General features: G+C 34.3%; 1 long non-coding RNA gene across 1 annotated transcript in view; it reads right to left on the bottom strand.

Annotated features, from left to right (window-relative positions):
• LOC105712351 (uncharacterized) overlaps window positions 1–10,309 on the bottom strand; it is a 155,154-nt gene extending 144,845 nt beyond the window's left edge. The window contains exons 1-2 of the long non-coding RNA XR_010337300.1: window positions 10,242–10,309; window positions 7,315–7,396 (exon numbers count right to left, since the gene is read on the bottom strand). This is a non-coding gene — a long non-coding RNA (uncharacterized LOC105712351). The remainder of the gene's footprint in view (window positions 1–7,314; window positions 7,397–10,241) is intronic.
• Window positions 10,310–22,462: the final 12,153 nt, after the last annotated feature.

Below are 22,462 nucleotides of genomic sequence, written 5' to 3' on the forward strand. Positions count from 1 at the left end.
ACTCAGCATCACACAATATACTCAGGCAACAAACTTGTACATGTTCCCTCTGAATCTAAAATAAAAATTGAAAAATAAAATAAGTAACCAAAATTATTATTTTATTAATAAATTAAACATCACATATTAAAGAAAAACTTTCCAATAATCCACCTGCTTTCATCCCTTTTCCCCAGCTTTATATTCCTGGGTTCATTATGTTTACTATTTAATTTGGAATGGTTTTGAAATGAATCAGCAACCGGTTTGATACCCCTCTGTAAGAATTTAGTTCTGAGTTTCCTTTACTTTGCTGTTTATATGATCTCCATTTTAAACTTGGGTGGAATACAGATTTTGAAATTATAACACATATCTCATTTGTGATTGTGTTTGTTCTCCTTTTTGCATAGGTAATTTTTTTAAAAAGCAGGTAGATACATTTTGCATTTTAAAAACTCCTTTCGGTATACTTTCAATTAACAATATAGTTGATTCAACAAACTGAAGCGATTTGAGAGACTTAAAAACAATTCAGGTGATCATTTAGGATGCAAAGAAGGGGAATGTAGAGGGTATGTGTCTGGTTTTGTCATTGGTACACAAGAAGAGCATCTTAACATCTTACTTAAATCATATGGGAACATAAGAAGCAGAGGCATTTCTTAAGATATCGCTGTTTTCCAGGATCACAAGACTCCAATAAAGTTCAAAAGTATTGACTTTTAAACCAATATAATAAAATGAGAAATGGAAAAACATATACTAGTTTGTGCTTTAGAGAAGAGTAAGCAATGCGGACAAAATATAATGAAAAATTTCCTGTTCAATTAACTTTTTTCTAGTGAAAGTTATGCACTGGGAAATGTCAAAAGTTCAAAAGTAAAATAGATAATGCAGACTGGGCACAGTGGCTCGGGCCCGCAATCCCAGCCCTTTGACAGGATGAGGCAGGCGTTTGGCAGCCTGGGAAACATGACAAAACCCACTTCTACAAATATACAAAAATTAGCCAGAGGTAGTGATGCACATCTGTGGTCCCAGCTACTCAGGGGACTAAGGCATGAGAATCGTTTGATTCTGGGAGGTGCAGGCTGCGGTGAGCAGAGATCCCACCAGTGCACTCCAGCCTGGGCAACACAGCAAGACCCTGCCTCAAAATAATAATAATAATAATAATAATAACTTCAAAGGCTTTCCATCTATTGCAAGAGATTATTTGAATCCTATATAATAGCTCGTATAACTTAGATATAAATTAAAGGCTTTTGTAGCCCAGAGGAAGAAAACGAATTCTTTTTAGATGTGGGCACACATTAATTCCTGAAGAAGGTATACTTGAGTCAGCTCAATCTAATAAAGCTTTGCTCTTTTCAAATTGCTTTCACATATGTAATCACACTTAAAAATTATAAATCATCATGAGTTAATCATAGCAAGTATTATTTTCATCATTTTGCAGTTCAAGAAATAATGCCAATGAATGATGGGATTAATTCTCCAGGCTCCAGTTTGGTTGACTGCCTGTGCAGTGATTTTTTTTTTCTCCTCCTCTGTCTTATAATAAGGGCAGTTTAGGTTGGAGAGTGTAATGAAAGAAGCAGGTTTTACTCAAAACAGAAGAGAAAGTTGAAAGGAGAGAAAAGAGAATAAAGAAATTAAACAAGTAAAAGTAATATGTACCATTGAGCCTAGGGTTTGAGTAGAAACATAATTTAAAAACTCTGGCCGGGCGCGGTGGCTCAAGCCTGTAATCCCAGCACTTTGGGAGGCCGAGGCGGGTGGATCACGAGGTCAAGAGATCGAGACCATCCTGGTCAACATTGTGAAACCCCGTCTCTACTAATACAAAAAAAATTAGCTGGGCACGGTGGCGCGTGCCTGTAATCCCAGCTACTTAGGAGGCTGAGGCAGGAGAATTGCCTGAACCCAGGAGGCGGAGGTTGCAGTGAGCCGAGATCGCGCCATTGCACTCCAGCCTGGGTAACAAGAGCGAGACTCCGTCTCAAAAAAAAAAAAAAAAAAAAAAAAAACTCTGGGAGAATAAATGAGACCACCACTGATTATGGCTGTGCATGGCATACCCTACGCAGTCGAGTGTCTGGAGTAACATTTAGGCAACGTCTTCATTTTCTCTAAAATATAACCCTAAAGCCAAAATAGACAAATGGGACCTAATCAAACTCCACAGCTTCTGCATGGCAAAAGAAACAGTCAATAGAGTGAATAGGCAACCAACAGAATGGGAAAAAATTTTTGCAGCCTACCCATCTGACAAAGGGCTGATATCCAGAATTTACAACGAGCTAAAAAAGATTTACAAGAAAAAAACAAACAAGCCCATTCAAAAATGGGCGAAGGATATGAACAGATACTTTACAAAAGAAGACATACAAGAGGCCAACAAACATATGAAAAAATACTCATCATCACTGGTCATTAGAGAAATGCAAATCAAAACTACATTGAGATACCATCTCACGCCAGTTAGAATGGCGATCATTAAAAAATCTGGAGAAAATAGATGCTGGAGAGGATGTGGAGAAATAGGAACACTTTTATACTGTTGGTGGGAGTGTAAATTAGTTCAACCACTGTGGAAAACAGTGTGGCGATTCCTCAAGGACCTAGAAATAGAAATTCCATTTGACCCAGCAATCCCATTACTGGGCATATATCCAAAGGATTATAAATCATTCTACTATAAGGACACATGCACACGAATGTTCATTGCAGCACAGTTTACAATAGCAAAGACCTGGAACCAACCCAAATGCCCATCGATGATAGACTGGACAGGAAAAATGTGGTACATATACACCATGGAATATTATGCAGCCATTAAAAATGAGGAGTTCACGTCCTTTGTAGGGACATGGATGAACCTGGAAACCATCATTCTCAGCAAACTGACACAAGAACACAAAACCAAACACCACATGTTCTCACTCATAGGAGGGTGTTGAACAAGGAGAACACATGGACACAGGGAGGGGAGCACTATACACGGGGGTCTGTTGCGGGGGAGTGGGGGGGACAGCAGGGGGGGGAGTTGGGGAGGGATAGCATGGGGAGAAATGCCAGATATGGGTGAGGGGGAGGGAGGCAGCAAATCACACTGCCATGAATGCACCTATGCAACAACTTTGCATGTTTTTCACATGTACCCCAAAACCTAAAATGCAATTAAAAAAAAAATATATATATATAACCCTAAATCAATTACTCTCTATAAACCTTGATTTTCAACCTAGTTGGTCCTCTGTATTTCTCTTTTAGTACCTCATTACATTTTAACTAATAAGTTCTTCAATATGAATTTTCAAAAAAAGTTGAGTATATATACAATATAATATGCATATATTTTATACACATATATAGGTATATATATTATATATATAATGATTATACTCAGAAATAATGCAAACTACCATTATGGGCCTATAGCTGACACTGAAAAGATTAACATACTTGTTATCACACAGTTCTAATGGTTCAAAGGAATCCCTAATAAGGTGAGAGAAATATAAATGCAACATTATTTATACATAATGAAATATTATGAATTGTATAGATTTTACAGGAAATTGATATTTTGCTTTTTAAAAATAATTCTTAAGGTTATTCTAATAAGTAGATGATTTCCAGTGAGTTGTAAAATAACATATTCAAGCTTATGCTGAAAACATCACATAATTTACATGATTGCACCTTAAGGAAACAAATTTGGTTAATAATATTATTTGCTTGTCAGTGTCATTAGATGAAAAAGAATCACCTTTTAAAAATCTAACCTTCTAGACAACTTACTTATGTTTATCAGAATATCTTTTCTTCAGGAAGGAAATTTAGACATATTAATCATGTTTTGATAAAGATGGACTTGCAGTAAAAAATAGGATATTCACTCACACATGGTTTTCTCATAGGTTTTTTTGGCTCAACATCTAACTTAATACAGCTATAGTTATTGTGATAAAGGCCAGAAGAAAAAAAACATTAATTATTCAATGAAAGTTTACAGTGTCACACATGTACAAAAATTAAACCAATGTGCACAAATTTAGTCTTCACCATGGGAAGGCCTAGAAGGAGCTATAATTGAAATATCCTAAAAAAGAAACTGACATTTTCATTTGCCAATGACTTGTGGCAGACACGCTGGCATAGACAGAATATCAGTATTAAAAAACACACATAAAGGAAAAATATGATATAGTATGATAACTTGAAAATCTTGGTAATTATTTTCCTAAAGAAGCCCAGGCTTCTGCTTAAAAAGTGAGAATATGAAACCCAAATGAGCAAATAAGTGTTCCCCATTTTATGCAACACCGTAATAATTTAAACATCATACAACCTAACCTATAACCTAAGCATGGACTCATGTAAAAGATATGTGCTAATTAATTTAAAATATGAGTTAACAAATGTTCACCAAGCAATAATTATTACTACTGAGCAGGTACCAAAATGTATGGAATGTAAACCAACCTTGTTCTCCAAAAACCTTCAATTTATTAAATAAAAAAAAAGAATAAATGGAAAAAATTGGTTAAGAGCATGGCAGTTATTATGAGGACATATTTACGATAAACACTGTTGTTGATTTGTTCAGATTCTCTCTGAATCCCTTTTACAATCTTTATGCCTGTCCTTCAGCTTTTTTTGAAATTATTTCTATCACCTGGCTCCTATCATCTCTGGAAGGTTACCATTGCGCTGCTAAAAATACATCATCCAAAAGAGTCTAGAACTAGACATTTCTAGTATTTATATCCTGCCCTCACCCCACTCCATGCCAAGAGTGGTGAAGTGTTACTAAAGTAAATCACTAGTAAGTAGAATGGAAATCCATGTGGTGAAACGGGATAAACTCTTCCATGACAGACCTTCATAGGGGATTCAAGTGAATCTGGGTTTTCAACTCAATAATGCTTTTGCTTGACTTCTTCCATTGGTGCACAAATCCCTGTGACAGAAGCTGACTTAATAATTGCAAGATGTATTGTATAATAAATAGTATATTGTTAATTGAAAATAACAAGTGAAAATACACATGTTGATGCCTCAGAAGAGAGAGACATTATTGTGGGCTGGAATAGGCTAGTTTTATAACTAAGAAAGGTTTTGTTGCTTGAAATAAGAATGGGGTTTAGATGGAGAAAGGAAATTAGCTATTCTGACATAAGTAACAATGCAGAAAAATCTTTATGACAGACTCTTCAAGTCTTTGTAGGGTTAGCAGAAAAATTCTGGTAGAATAAAAGTCTTTATGATAATCTGTGATTTGCTTAGGAATAAAAGTCTTTAAAGATAAGGAATGACTTTCCTGGAAATAAATTATGGAGGTTCTTAAAACTGAAAAACAATTGTATTTAAGGAGCATAAGACATAACCAAAAATGTATTCTTTAGAATTGGAGAAATCATTTAACATTTAGGAATAGAGGAAGGATATGATTGCAGTTGTGTTTTAGGATTCATCTACTGGTGGTTGTACTACATAATTTGAGGAACAGGGAGAAAAGACAGAACAATGTAGAACGTAATATACATGTACCAACATGAAGTAACCAGTGGATTGAAACCTAGAATTTAGGCAAGAGTAGGGTAAAGAGTTGTTAAAAGGACTGGAAATTAAGATTTTTAGAATGACCAATGCTCTAAAGAGTTTTTAGAATCACTCATAAGATTTTGTGACTATTTTGATGGCAGGTGGTAAAGGTGTGAACAGGCTTTAGAAAACATAAGAAACATAAAAATAAATCCAATGAGACATTTTAATTCTTAGAGACTAAGCAATTCATAGTGCTGTCATCAGAAATAGGCATGTATTAAACCACAGGTCTAGTGGTAAGAACACAAAACTAGAATCCAAGAATCATCCATTTTACTAACTCTGTCTCCAAATCTTTCTTCTTGTAATCTTATGTAAATCATAAACTTTTCCAGGCTTTAAGAATTTATCTTTAGATAATTCTAATGACAATATTATTTGCCAAGTTATCTTCTGACTCTTATGATATCAGGGAGAATATTAACAATTTTGATTTACATTTTTTCTTTAGAGAAAATGCAAGGACATACATATAGAATTACCTAGAAGGTGGTTACTAGAAATGTAGACGTGATCTTGACAAGAAGCCTGGATTAGGGCAGGAGTTCCTCCACAAGGCATTTATTAACTGACAGAGACATTCGGGATGCAACAATTGGGAAATTGCCACTGGTATACAGTGGGTAGAGGCCAACAATGCTGCTAAACATCCTAGAACACACATGATAGGCTCCCATAACAAAGAAATATTCATTCCAAAATGTCTGTGGTACTCAGGCTGAGAATCCCTGAGCTAGATGTCATCATCATGGGGGTAAAAGCATTGACATTATATATAAACAAATCACACCAATTCTAGTTGACTTTTAAAAGTTTTAGTTAGCTCTAATGAACAGTGTTTTCAAATCTACCTCTTATTCTTTCTTGCATCACATATCTTCTAAATATCTATTTGATCCTAGTTTTAAAGTTATAAGTCACTATACATGACACACCACACTATAAGATTCATTTATTTCCTCCATTCTACTCAGCTCTTGGCCCAGTGTCTGACCAGCATTAGGCAAACAAGTGTAGTTGTAATATAATAAAGAAAATAATAAGTACTTTTATTATTTTTACTATTGTATTTCTTTTTTAACTTACTTCAAAGAAATACACACATTTTCCAGGAATATGAATTATCTTCATGTTCCAAAACTAGATACTAATGAATGAGAGACATATGACACATAATTGATGCTCACTATATGTTTAGTGAATACTTATGTGAAACAGGTAGACTAGAAGGTTTGAGGAAATACATTTTCATATCAAGATAAAGATGTTTAAAAGACTTTGAAAACAAAAAATAGTAGATATAATATCAACTGGCCATTAGGTATGCTTATCCCATTTTGTCAATATGACATTCAATTGTAAATTTTATTTGTATATTATGAACTTCAGTAAGACATTTTGATGGCAAGGTTAAAAATTAACTCATATAGCCAAATAGCTATTTGATGTTACCATTAAAATAACATCTAAATGTGAATTTGTTAGAAGAAAAGAATATTTGTTCTCTCCAATAATTTTTTCCTGATTCTCAACCATTTTGAGCATCATCCAGTGCTCACTTCAACTTAAGCTCAAAAGCTAAACATTATTTTGCTCTTTTCCTCATCCTGAAATCCAAAGGATCCATGCATTTGTTAGTAAAATCTCCAAACATAGAATTAATCCTTTTGACTCCATTGCTATTGATAATCCCTAACTCAAGATACCATTACCTACATTCTGGATTACAGCAACAGCTTCTTCGCTGACCTCTCTGCTTTCATGCTTGTTCCCAAACTTCCATTCTCCATATAGCAGCCTAAATAAAGTGAGGAAATTATAAATTAACTGATAACATTTCTGCTTAAATATCTAAAACTTTATTACTCCATTTAGTATAAACTCGCTAACACAGCACAATAGATTCCTTCACTACCTTCCTAGCATTATTCTGTCTTTCCCACAGAAGATTCCTACAGTTTCAGGGAAACGTTACCTTTGCCTCCTGGTTAGAAATACAAAACTAAAAATTTAGACAAAAAGAGAAAATCCTGTCAGCATATGTTACTTTTAAGACCACAGTATTGAAAAAGGGAAGGCATGTGACTGAAATCTATCCAATCAAAGTGAATTTCAGAGAAATTAGTGGAAATTGTGGAACACAAACTTTCCTATACTATGAGCACTTGAACTGCTTCAGCAATTTTGAGGTCAGGAGAAAAGAAAGAGTCTGAGGACATACAAACCTATGGTGGCAAAGAGCTGAGGGAATTACAGGGAACAGAATTCTGCACAAACAACACTTGAAGTATCTCTGACTTTTGGGTTACAGTGGCCAATATATTTTTTTCTTGTTTAAGTGAGTTATGGTTGGATTTTGTGACCAAAAACATTCTAAAGCGGCAGGGCTTAGCCCACTACTGTCTCAGGACTCCTTTACACTCTTAAATATTATTAAGAACTCTATAAAGCTTTTCCTTATGTGAGTTTATCTGGTAATAATTTAAAAATAGCATCTATAAACTCATTACCTATTGAGACAAAGAGCATATATTTGTAAAAAACAAACTTTGTTTTTCAAAATAATATGCCCAGTGAAAGAATGACATTATTTTACATGTTTGCAAATCTCTTTAACATCTGGCTTAATAAAAGACAAATGGAATCCCATATCTGCTTCTGCATTACATCTGGTGCAATTTTTTTTTTTTACCATTATAAAGAAGATCTGATCACACCAGATTATCTAATTCTAAAGAACATATATAAATGGCCAGTAGGCCATTTTCATAAGAAAAGAAGCTTAATATCAGTAATCATTACAGAAACATAAAGCCACAATGAAATATCATCTCACACAAGTTACGATCGCTATTATTTGAAAAAAAAGTAAAAGACATATGCTGGTGAGGATGTGGAGAAATTGCAACTCTTGTATACTGTTGGGAATGCAAAATGGTGTGGCCCCTAACCATGATGGAGTTTCCTCAGAAAATTAAAAATAGATCTCCCATATGATCCAGTAATCCCATTTCTGGGTGTGTCTTCCAAAGGATTGAAATTAAGGTCTTGGAAAGATACTAGGATTTTCTTATTAATTGCAACCCTATTCACAATAGTCAAGATGTGGAAATAACCTAAATAGTCACACATAAAAGAATGTCTTTTTTAAAATATATATACAAGGCAATATTATTTAGCCATAATGAAAGAAAAAATCCTACAATACATAACAACATGGATGAACCTTAAGGATATTATTTTAAGAGAAATAAGCCCTTCACAGAAGAAAAAATACTTCATGATTCTACTTCTATGAGATATCTAAAATAGTCAAACTCAATGAAGCAAAGAATCAAGTTTGTGGGCACCTTGCTTAGACTTTCCAGCCTCCAGAACAGTGAGAAATAAATGTCTGTTGTTTAAAGTTTCCAGTCTACAGCTCTTTCTTATTGCAGCCTGAGATGACTAAGATACTCTTACACCCCCAATTTCTTCCTCTAGGTTTGATTTCAATCTGTTCTCTTAAATCCCATCATCTTAAAAATATTACAGTTTTCAACTATTTTTATTCACCCTATAAAAAATATTTATTTATTTTTGTTACCACTTCAGTATGTTTAGTTGTTCAATAGATTAAGTAACTGACACTGAAATACACTGACATTTGCCACAAATTTAAGACAGAGGATGATGAATTTTAGCCAAAAAAAAGAGTCAAATTTACACCCTCCTCTACAAAATGCTGTAGTAAAATAGACGTTTACTTCGGCTGTTATAATTATTTACTTCTTCCAGTGTGTAAAAGAAAAAGGCTGACTCTGTAGCCACTGTGGGTATAACATGTGATTCATGATTCACATTGATGTCACTATTCAGTTGATTTTTTTTTTTTTTTTTAGATTTAGTTACTTTAAGTTCGTTACCTATGGAGTAAATGAATGAATCAGGTAGCACAAAAAAAAGAATTGAAACCAGATGTTCTAGCAGTATTAAGAAATAGTTTGTCACAATCTGCCAGGAAGAAAAGGAGACCACACTTGGTCATAAATTACATCGTACGCATTAATTTGCACTCATTATAGTGTCATATAGGTCCAAGACTATTGATCTGAATAAGTGGAACAATGATATCTCAACACTTAGTACTGTTTGATGATATTTTTTGCATTCTAATGAGAACAGAAGTAAAGGCTTTGTGATCTTCCTAGGTAAGGCAAGGCAAACTGAATCAACAACATCTGCGATATTACTTCATTTATGTGCGGCTTGTTAGAGAGAAGGAATAATGCTGGCAGCACTCTGCAATTTTCATCTCTGCTGCAAAAGGGCACAATGATTTTTCACTTTACAAAAATAGTTACTATTAGTCTTGTCATACAAAACCATTTAACACAGTTGATTTGGTATTGTATCACTAAAAATTCAGATGAAATAACTGTATTGTCATGCCAGAATCAGCCTGCATTGTGAATATTTTTTTTCTAGCTTGTGTTCTCTTGTATTCATGAAAGAAGGATGGGAAAAGGAGGAAATACGCATACACATACACACACACACACACACGCACACGCACACACACACACACACCTCAAACACTTCTAAATAATTCAGCGAGCTAAAAATCTTGTGTTTGCCAGCAAACTAGCAATGTTAATACTTACATAGTCTATTTTCTCTGCTTCGCTCCATCAGATAAAACCAAACTGGACACTGGTAGATACATTTTATGTGAACTGCGCAGGGAATTAGCTCTGCAGTTTCCAGGGACAACAGTAAAATTTGTGTGCTGGATTGCATTCATGTTATTTAAAGTAACTCAGATATTTCACAGCAAGCTGATTTAAGGAAACTGAAAATATTTCTTACATATTAAAACAGGGTAGGATATTGTTTTGTGCCATTTCAAAATAATCAATTGTTAGGAATTTTATTCTACAGATTTTTAAATTTATATTACACAATTTAAAATAACTGTAGCAAATACTATAATGACATGGCCAATAGGTCAAATGATTTTTCATATATGGTATCAATGAAATTAGAAGGAACTAAGTGCTAACAACATGAAAATGTTTTTTAATAACTTGAAGTTTAGAAGACATTTTAATGTGTCTCTAAAAATACTATGATATTTTAAAAATTTTAGTCTAAAACTGAATGCCTATTTTGAAGGAAATAAAAGTAGCTAAGATAAATTAATTGCCTATTGAGCACCAGGATATTTTTCAATAGTGAGGTGTTGTATGCTATAGAAATATTTCCTTCATTGTCAATTGATAAATTAAGCTCATTTACCACTTAAGGGTTAAATGCTTAGTATATTGTGAGCCATGACAGGCTTGGGCCTGCTCTGACCTCAAAGTACTTGTTCAACGAAAGCTCTATCCTGTCTTTTCTCTTTTCACCACAATATTCTTTTTTTTTGGAGGGGAGGGGACAGAGTCTCCCTCTGTCACCCAGCCTGGAATGCAGTGGTGCAATCTCAGCTCACTGCAACCTCTATCTCCCAGGTTCAAGTGATTCTCCTGCTTCAGCCTCTGGAGTAGCTCGAATTACAGGTTCGTGCCACCGTGCCCAGCTAATTTTTGTATTTTTTAGTAGAGACAGGCTTTCACTACATTAGTCAGGCTGGTCTCGAACTCCTGACCTCATGATTCACCCACCTTGGCCTCCCAAAGTGCTGGGATTACAGGCCTTAGCCACTGTGCCTGGCCCATCAAAACATTCTTAACTAAAGAATGGGCTGGGCCTGGTGGCACAAAAAACAAAGTGAGCAAGATTTAAAGACTTGGCAATGAATTGTGGAATGCCATGTCACTTCAAAAACTACCATCCAGCTTTTGGGGGTAGGCTAGAAGAGAGAGAGGGAAGAAAGCACTGAGCGAGATAAAGAACAAGACAGCAAGAGCTAGAACGAGAGAGAGACAGAGATTGTCACTATCTTATAAGCCAAGTTGAAATACTGCACCTGTGATCCATATGTCAATCAATAATCTCCTCGGATCCAACAACACACTTGAGTTGCAATAATTCTGGTCTGCCTTTATAGCCAAATATTCAATCCAGTTATGAAATACTGTCTTTTAAATCTCCATATCTCCTATATATAATGTCTTTGACCCTAACAAAACCATGCAAACGTGTTATTCAACTGCTGCAAAAATAACGATGATAAGGTGAAGGAATAGTTCTCCCAAGATATGATATTCCACATTATATTTCTGGTGGGATATTCAATGACATTAACAACCACACAGTTCATGAGCTGAAAGTTACTATAGTCTGCACTGAAATTATAATAGACACTATTTTCTTCCAAACACACGTGCACACATGCACACATACACATATCATATATATAATAGAGAATGGTTCAGATCTGAATTTCTGGATTACAGGTAAAACTTCCTTAGCACCATGAAATCTATTTTCTTGTTGTAAAAACATCACTGGAAGATGTCTGTTTGCTTTGTTTAATTTACAGAAATTATGCATTGTGTAACTGACCATGTAGCCACCCAACTTTAGTTAAACTCTAGGCCTTTTTTACTTGACAACATGTACTTTTCTGGAGCAATTACTACATTACCTGTTACAACTTTGCATCTCTTTTCTTTTTGTTTAAGCTTTAAAAAATTATTTGTACTCTCCCCTCCACTCTTCAATATATCCTTCTGGAAATAAGTCAGATAAAGATACATTAACAAATGAATTTTAGAAATACTTTTTCCAAAGGTGTTCAAGTTTATAGAAAAATTTTTGGTAATCTAAATACTACATACTGAGTGCCACATAGAGTATCACATTAATGATAACAAATAATTATGTGATGCTAGGCTGAATATTGTGCCATTGCCAATCAAACCCTAGTTTGAGTATACTAAAATCCATACTCACTAGAGATTCATTATTTAATCCCCATCCTGACCTCAAATCAACAGCAAAAAATAATAATAGACCCACAGAACTGTGGCTAGTATGGAGAGAAACTTGAGGATGAAGGGGAAAAAAAAAATTTTGCCTGTCATCTCTCTGCTTGGAATCTACTCTCTTTAAAGATAGCATTATTTATCAGTGCTCCAATACATAGATAATATAAAAACTTCTGCTACAGTGCTGAGAAATTCATATTTTGAAAGTAAAGACTAATTTATATAGAAATTAGTCTCTATATTATGAGAATCTAGAATATTGAAGAATTGATAAATATAAATAATAAATCACAGTGATATGATCTGTAAATAAAATGTCACGTAGATTTTACCTAAATAGACTACCAAAAATGTTTGACAAGGTTATAAAAATATGAAATATGTTGCTATACAGAACTGCTCTAAATAAAATTGAGAAACTGAGATAAACAACTAAAAAGTAAATTGGTAGATTTTAGAAACGTGGACAAGAATTTCCTCAGAATGTATAATATGTATACTTTATTTCAAAATGAATATTAGTATTTTCAACATACAGAAAAAAATACTATTTGATATCTCCTACTGAGAATATGGCTCATTAAGTTACACTTAAATGAGAATTAGGTTGACTCAAATATCTCAAATATCCAGGAGTTTTGTGCATATTTAATACAAATTAAATAAATGAATAGTATCTGAATAATGCACATATACCTAATGAGCAAAATTTATTACTATTACATTAGAAAAAACAGATGCAATGAATCTAGAGTACTGGACTACTTCTTTGTTTAATGAAACTTTATCTGTAACCCATTCCTATTATATATAATGTATTACATACATTGTGCTGGATTTTGTCGCTTATTATTAAATAAAACTTCTTTCCTTTTAAGCTCTTCCCTGTATTAAAGACATTGGAAGATTCAAAACTGCTTATCTGAGATTTCCTTGGTTTCACATACTATTTTACATTCCAAGAATAGGTGGTACTCACATAATACATGGAAGATGAAAGAGAAAAAGAAGCCAACATTCTTCTTTAGTAAGTATCCAAATATGTTGGCCTCAACTACATTGGCTTTGTCTCAACCAGCTGATCAGACTAACCACAACATTAAGTGTCTTAGAGACTGAGAAGAGTTGAGCTGTATGGCACCAATCAACCAGCTGTTAGCAGGCTAATTGTATTAAATCAGAGATTGAACCCATTTTTCTTCATTAGTATAACCTGTTTTGGTGTATGAATTTGCCTTCCCTGATTTCAATGCTTATGCCTGAACCATCATCCACGGTCCTCTTGAAAGCCATATATACATCATGATTTTCCAAGCATCTTTGATTTGGACCAGAAAGATAATGGATTTGAAGCCAATGAGACTGATTTTTTTCCTATATCTCTCATCACCCAGAAGCAGACAGCCTGAGAAAATAATAGGAGGTCCTGTCAAAGGCTCAGTGGTGGTGTTGCTGCTGCCATAACACATTACATTTTTGGAGCACTCTCCTATTAAAGGCAGTCTATTCTTTGAAACAATAGTTCATGTATTATACAGCACTGTTACCCTCATAAGCAGGATCAATGAGTCCAGGCATGAAGAAGGAGAGTTGAAGTTCATTCCTCTATTACCTTTGATGACCCAGTTGTGAAATATTTTCTTCTTGTCCCCACACTTAGGGCTTTTCTAGCTTAGGGAAATTAGTTTCCAGGGAAGAAGGCTTTAAACAAGACAGAGTAATTGACCCATTGAACTGTAAGTTTGATCTGCAAACTGATTACTAAATCAGGTGAAAAAGTTGAGGTGACTGTTATGGCTGAAGTGATGGAGAAGCATAGTTGTTGTTCACAGTGAGGCCGGGTAATGATGTATCTAGAATCAACAGAATTCTCCAGGTGCCTCTGAGGTTTTCTACATTTAGTATTAATAGCAAATCATTTTTTTTAAAGATTATTTTACTGTACCACAAGTCTTTCAGTGATGAAAGCTTATGTCTAGCTACCAGGTAAAAGGCCACATTTTCTGATAGCAAAGCAGTCCTTAAATGTATAAAGACTATAGTCCCATGAAAAGAAATGGAAACTGTAGCTAAGCTTTGTGTCTTTTTTAAAGGTGCTCTTAATTCATATGTGATATATGTGTGTATATATTAATATTAACTAATTTTTATCCCCGTTACCATATAATTTAATATAAGTTATGTTGATGGATTATCTAAATGGGCCTGATGTAATCTTAGAAGTACTTAGAATAGGGAGGCAGGATGGGTCAGAGTCATGGAGAAGGGAATGGGATGCTGTAAGCCAAAACTGGAATGATGAAATTTGAAGACAGAGGAAGGAGCCAGCCACAAGCTAAAAACTTTAAGTGGCCTCTAGAAGCTGCAAAATGAAAGACAATAGATTCTTCCTTACATTCTCCAAAAGGGTTCAGCCCTTGATTTTAGTCTAGTGAAACTGATGTTAGACTTCTGCCCTCTAGAACTATAAGGGTGTGAATCTGCATTGTGTAAAGCCAGCAAGATTTTGGTAATTTCCTACATCACACATAGGAAACTAATACATTTATATTTCAAGTATGTATTTAATGTTAACTGTATTTATTTTGCTTTGTTGATTGAGTACAAAGCTCTTCAATAGGAAAGACAAATACATTAGTTTTTAAAGTAATGCCTCAAAAAACTTACTGTGAAACTCCACATAATTGTTCGTCACATTTATAAAGACTGAATAGTGTAAAATTTTAAAACCATGGGTCTTAGTTATCACTGATATTAAGATATATTATTGTGCTAACATGATGGCCAAAATGAAAATATTCATCCCCCTACAAACAAAAAACTAAAAGCATGTAACAGAAATTAAGTTTTAAAATATGAACAAGTAGGCCCTTCAACAACAATAATAAAAATAAAATACCACTTTAACACTTTTATATAGAATAGAAATAAACCATTTTTGTCTTTAGAAATTGTCAGTTATTAAATACAATTGAAATATATATATTTTTAAAGATCCTTGACACTCTCCTTTGCTTTTCATCAGAAAACATCTTAGAATTATAACTTATATTCTTACTGAGCATATTCTGATGTGAACCATTCATCATTTATGATGCTATCACAGCTTGAACAAGAATTTGCATTTGAAAACTCAACAGAAATATCTTTTGGTTAAAAAAAAGTCTGTTGAATTTGAAAGAATAAAACTACAACATTTTTTAACAATTCCTACTATATATACAAATTTGTATAACAACAAGAAATCCATTAGCTGTTGATGTAATATTCTTTTTGGCATATTAACTTTTATTATTTTCTTTAAATGCAAATATATACACAAATGCATACATATTTGTGTGTGTGTGTATATATATATACACATACACATACATATACATTCATATATACACATGTACATAATGATCCACAGTTTCTTTTCTTTATTAAAGATAAGTCCTAGGTGCTGTGACTATTTTTGAGTTACATGTCTAAGGGGTGAGGCTATGAGAAAAAAGGACCTGAGGCAAAGTATGGTGTGAGCCAATGTGGTGAGACGTGTTGATTGTGCTATCTGCTGCTTCAAAGAGGCCTGGAGAGACAAGGAGTGCTCACAGGCATTCTGTTAGTTCAACGTTATAGAAAATCCCTGCTAAGGTGGAAGGATAAAACTGTCTCTTGGAGGAGTATACCAAAGAAAGAAAAGAAAGGGTATGCAATTGACCAGCTACCCCCGACCTTTGATTCTGTATTGGTTAAAGTTACCCTCCAGGCAGGTCACTTACATTGCTTGCTCATCATCAGTGTTCCATCTGAAAGTGGAAAGGCATCTAATGATGAGTGTTGATCTTTATGGAAGTGACAGGCAATATAGCACACCTGAGAAGCTGCACCAGGTTTCTGCCCAAAATATAACATTTCTCAATTTTATAAATGCAATATGTAAATCAGCACCATTTCTTTGATCAACATTTTGCCAATGAGAATCTCTTGAAATTATGCAGAAATAATATCAATTTAAAAAATCAAATTAAAATAACTATCTCTCTAAATATTTTTTCATTTGTGCGAAAATGACTAGTTAATATTAATTATACAAGTCAATATCATTTGATATTTGTGTTCAATTGTATAAATTCTGATTGAAAAATTGAAAACATTGAATAACATAAATGTGATTTAAAAAAGCAAATTTTAAACTTTATTAGAAAATTTTGCTTTTAGGATGAAATTTTATAAACATTTTGATCTCACTATTCTTTTTGTCTCCTTTTCGTTTTTATAAATATTAACAAATTTTGCTTTTAGGGTGAAATTTTATAAATGTTTCTTCTCACTATTCTGTCTCCTGTGTGTGTATTAATTCATAACATGAATTAATATATGTATGTAACTACAAATTTAAAAAATTTTTTAAAGACTTGTATGATGCCATTCTTAATCTCTTTCAAATATTTAAAATACTGCAGTGCTCATACCACTGAATTGAAAAATAAAATGTCCAAGTCTCTTTGGTGATTTATATTTACTTTAATGTAACAGAAAGAACATTATCCTGGGAATTAGAGTAGATCAATATCTTCCTCCACTCTTCGTCTTAACTGAATGTTTCATTTAGTATCTTAAGAGTCATAGGTCTCTTAATTTCTCCCAGAAAGACAGTATAAAGTAAGTAATTTCTAGCTTTCCTTCCAACCCCAAGATTTTATTCAATCTAGTATTTCATTGAGTTGATGCAAATTTTAGTATCTATTTATGGTTTAGGTCTAAGACACTATTTTAGTCAGCTTAGGCTGCCATAACAAAGTACCATAGACTGGGTGCCTTATAAAAAACATAAATTTATTTCTCACAGTTCTAGAGTCTGGAAGTCCTAGATTAGGATGCCAGAGTAATTGGGCTCTGGTGAGGGCCCAGTTTCTCCCTTGCCCATATGTGGCTATCTTCTCACAAGGTAGCAAAAAAGGAAGAAGCTCTCAGGAAATCTTTTATAAGGGCACTAATTAATGAGGGCTCCATCTTATGACTTAATCACCTCCTCAAAGCCTTGTATATTAATACATCATATTAATAGTCAAGATTTCAACAAATACATTTTGAGGGGATGCAGACATTACATCTCTAACAGCTCCTAAATGAAATTCAGATCAAGTGAGATATAAACTCCTCAGAAGCTGAGTTTAATTCACTGAGTAATCCTGATGAAGATGAATTTCACTTTAGATAGTAATAAAAAGTATAAAATAAAAAAACATAATTCATTGACTAATGACTGTGGATATATACTGTTATTAATGAACTACATTTCTTAAGCTTTTTTCCGCTTTTTCAATATGGCTAACTTTGTTCAAGAAGCATTAGCAGTGTATAAACACAGTGTATATTTGTCTTTATATCTCCAGGATACGTGGTGGGAGAATTATCAACTACGCATAGATTTATCATGATCTTGTGTAGGGATCTAGAAGGTTTTTGTTCATAAACCTATATCTCTAAAAAAAAAGACTCTTTTTTGTTTATGTGGTATGTATTTATATACTGATTAATATATAATATAAATTGTGAAATATATACATTTTGTAAGATAAAAATAGATTTAGAAATTATATTTATTTTTCATATTTTATTAAATCATCTGTACAAAGTCTAGAATGCATATACCTGAATTTAAAGATCATTGCTCCCAACAAGGTGAGTTTAGCTCCCATATACCTATTCATTCATTCATTCAAATCATTAAAAAGTTTTGAGAACCAGTGGGCAAGTCATGATGAGGAACAATAGCAATTGCCCATATTCTTTTTTTTTTTTTTTTTTTTTTTTTTTTTGAGACGGAGTTTTGCTCTTGTTACCCAGGCTGGAGTGCAATGGCGCGATCTCGGCTCACCGCAACCTCCGCCTCCTGGGTTCAGGCAATTCTCCTGCCTCAGCCTCCTGAGTAGCTGGGATTACAGGCACGCGCCACCGTGCCCAGCTAATTTTTTTGTATTAATAGAGACGGGGTTTCACCATGTTGACCAGGATGGTCTCGATCTCTCGACCTCGTGATCCACCCGCCTCGGCCTCCCAAGCAATTGCCCATATTCTTATAAAGCTTACTTACAAGTGAGAAGCCATAAAATGCTTTTAAAAACAGGTAATATCAATTGTATTATGTTCTTAGAAACAATTCAAATTATACATCAAATAATATATATCCTAGAAAAAAATTCTGTGAAAATAACATTGAGGCTTTTCTTTCAAATGAAATATCTAGGAAAAGCACTTAGCACATGCCAGACACATATGAGCTGTTAAATGAACATTAGTCTTCTTTTCTGCATTTGCTGATTTCTTTTTCCCTCTTTGTAGATTCTGTGGAGAGGTATAAAGTTGTATGTCTTCTAATATGAATGGAAATAGAACCATGTCTAAAATAAAAAAGGAAAAATGGAGACTGCATATCTTAGCCCTCACCTACAAGTTGTAGCATTGGCTGTGGCTATATCGTTAGGTTTTAAAGATCCTGCAACTGGATTCCACATGTAAAAGCCTATGTGTTCTCTCTCTCTGGACACCACTCACTTGCATGCAAGAGATTGCTAGGTTAATCCTGTACTAGACCTTTTCCACAGACAGAGAAGCTTTAAAGGTCAGTAGTTCAGTATTGATTAATCCAAGTCCTGCTAGTGATCCCAACTGTATTCACAGACCCCAGTCTCAGAGCAGCTGAACAACTGTATTATTTTTGTGTCTTCCCTGCTCATCCTATTCCCTTAATAGAGGTGACTCACTGGTTCCACTATGATTGAAATACTGTGATGCTCAAGGATAATGTTTCCTCTTGCTGCCCATCCCTGAATTTTTCTAGACAAGCAGCATTTTATCTACTTCTCTCTTTATTTGCTAATAGCATGGCTTAACCTACTCTTTTAGAATTCCACAATTGGCTGATCTTTTTTTGTTTGGTTAAACACTCCCTGAAGGTGATGTGGCATCAGCCTATGACACATAGTATATGTGACTAAACCATTATTGTATTCCCAGGATTCATTTCACAAATTGGTTCCACATTTGTACTAATAACTTTGTATGACAGTTCTACCAAACAAGCAAACAAAAATACACAGCCTTACATGATATTAAAACTAGGCAGTTCTTAACCTTACAAGTCTTTCTGAATATGCAGTCATGGACTTTCACTGGCTAACCTATTTGACAACCAATTGAACTCCCATCATGGCTCAGGGGCTAATAGCCATCTAATTTTCACTCTGAAGACAAAACAGATTCCACTAAACAAAGACAATAGGAAATGAACCATAATAATCCTGCCTATAAGAGAATTTCCCTATGATCAGTATGTACATACTTTAGAAAAATATCAGTAGATGGAACAGGCTTTCTGAACAATAGAAATGCATTATTTCTCTCTTGGAGACAATTGTGTCCATGAGGATGATATTTTGATAATAAGGATAGAGTATATGGAAACTGGGACATCAATTTGTTTAAGCATTATTTATGCCATGGTTTCCAGAATGCCTGGAGGCTCGGTTTTGGTATGTATTGAACTTGAGCAAGGTAATCTAATGCACTTTGGGTAAAATGCTTTCCTGAAGGGCAGATGGTCAGAATTCTCAGAAGGCATAGACCCAGGCATGCAGGGCACACTCTTGTAAGCAATAAAGACTCATTGCCAATGAAACCAGCTGTCCCAGCATCTGTGTGTGCTTCCATGAATGCAAAAGATGAGGAAATGAGTGTTGAACTCTCAGATTCTGTATTTCTGCAGCAAACAATGTTAAAATTATGAATTTAAGAATCTTATTTTTGGTTCCTGCTTTGTAATGTCTGTGACAACAGGACTCAGAAAAGACAAGAGATATTCAGAAAATTCTTTAAACCACTTTTGACCTAAATCTATAAGACGTGTCTACATTATGAGAGGTTGCCTAGAACCTCGGATATACTACGAGATCCTTTTTCTATCCATCGATCATAGCATACTATGCTATGACCCAATCAAATATATTTCTAATCTCTTGGCTCATCAGACCTGAAACAAACCAAGGGCTTCTAATGTGGACTCCTGGGTATACCCTTGGAACCCAGCAGCATAGCAGAATACTAAGAAAAATCTGAAATTCATTTAACTTTTAACTTACATTCCAGGTTGGTGCTTGCCAAATGACCAGGCTAACTTCTTGTCTAGGTCTAGCCCTACTTCCTTCTACTTACCCTCACATGCTATGATTGTTCTGCTTCCTTTAGGGTTCCTTAAAGTTTAAGATTAGCTCCAATGTCTGCAGCCTGCTTCCTCTGCAGTTGTGTATTTCCTATGCTGGCTCATAATTATGTCTCTTTCTGCAGCTGTATCTATAGTATGACCAACCTTTTGTTCCATAACAAGGATTATACTATAGCATAAAACAAGAAGGATTAGAAACCAAGCTTAAAAGGTAGATGCTTAGAAAAATTCTGGTGGATAAGCTAGAATCAGACATCTGAAAGATATAAAGACAGTGCAATCAGGAAAAATAAGCAAGGTATTTGAGAAGATGAACTTTTTCACTGGAGGACAGTAATCAATAATGAGTAATTCTTGACTGTGCAGGAATTCATGCTCTTGATTTCTGATAATTTTTTTCATAGAACAAGAGGATATAGCCTTTGGAATGGAGGTCAGAGGCAAGAACTTAGTGCTTCAAATTTCAAGATGGAACAAAACAGAGAGCAGAACTCAAGAAAATGGCAAAAAAAAAAAAATCTAAAGGAAAAGTTCATTAATTTAGGATTAGACTGGCAAAAAGGGTAATTTTTTGCTGAATCCAAGAGCGAATGAATAGAAATTACCTCCCAGAAAGATAAGAACAGTGTAAGTTCTATTAAGACAATGTAAGACTGAACTTGTTTTTGATCATCAATTGGTCCCATCTATAAAAGAAACAGAATGTAGAGATTAGAGGAAGACAAAAACAACAAAATTGACAGGATCTAGCAAATTCCTTACCCGTTTTGTGCTTTCTCCTCACTACTTACTCATAGAGTCTCATCTTTTCATTACATTTGCATCCTGCCATCTCATGTACCCAGGCCTACAGATTCTAAATCAAAGCCTTCAGGTGAGTTACAAAAACTCCTAACTCACTAAAATTTATTAGGTCAGACATGGCCTATCAGCTCTCATTATTCTGGACAGTAATTTTTGTTCTGAGTTGCCAGGGAGATAAGGATGATAGAACAAGGTAGAGAGGAGCCACAGTAATAACTCTCAGATTCTTGAAAAAAGAGTTTATACTCCACTCAGAATATAGCATAGCATATCACTGCGCTTATTATTATTTTTGTGTTGTTTCTAAATCATGCTTTGAAACTGAAACAGCAGTTCAGTCATTCATTCAATAGATATGCATTGAGCTCAAGTCTTCCAATACAACATGGCAAGCAACAAAGTTATATGAAACACAGTTATTGTCCATGTATTCTCCTTCCACTGCGTTTTTATGTTTGCCTTATCTTCTCTGCATTAGGTTAACATGTCATTAAGTCAGTAAGTCTTTCTTACTCTTACATTCTTCAAAATGTTAGGGGCATGCTTTTTGTCTACGATGTTCATTTTTATATAGGTGAATAAATTAATAGATAATAAATGATTACAAAGATGATAAATAGATAAACAAGAACCACAAGTAAAAATTATCACTCTGTCACATAAAATGGGAAAACTTAACTGAAACAAAGTGATAAATACAGATACAGCTTAAGATCTCTAAGTTAAAGGACGAGGCCAAGAGAATAGCTGCATTCAATATTCTCAAAAGTTTTTCCCACTTACAAATGATGGCAGTGACAACCCATCTGGAGTGGCCACTGTGAGGATGCCAACTGCAATAGTTGAGGTGCGGGGCTGTGCACTCAGTAGAGACAGCAGAAATTGAAACAAGCAAAAGCTCCACCCCCTACAAAGTTGGCATGTCAGGAGCCCATGC

This window comes from Aotus nancymaae, unplaced genomic scaffold, assembly GCF_030222135.1.
Source record: "Aotus nancymaae isolate 86718 unplaced genomic scaffold, 86718_ANA_hifiasm-v0.15.2.pri h1tg000048l, whole genome shotgun sequence".
Taxonomy (NCBI): domain Eukaryota; kingdom Metazoa; phylum Chordata; class Mammalia; order Primates; family Aotidae; genus Aotus; species Aotus nancymaae.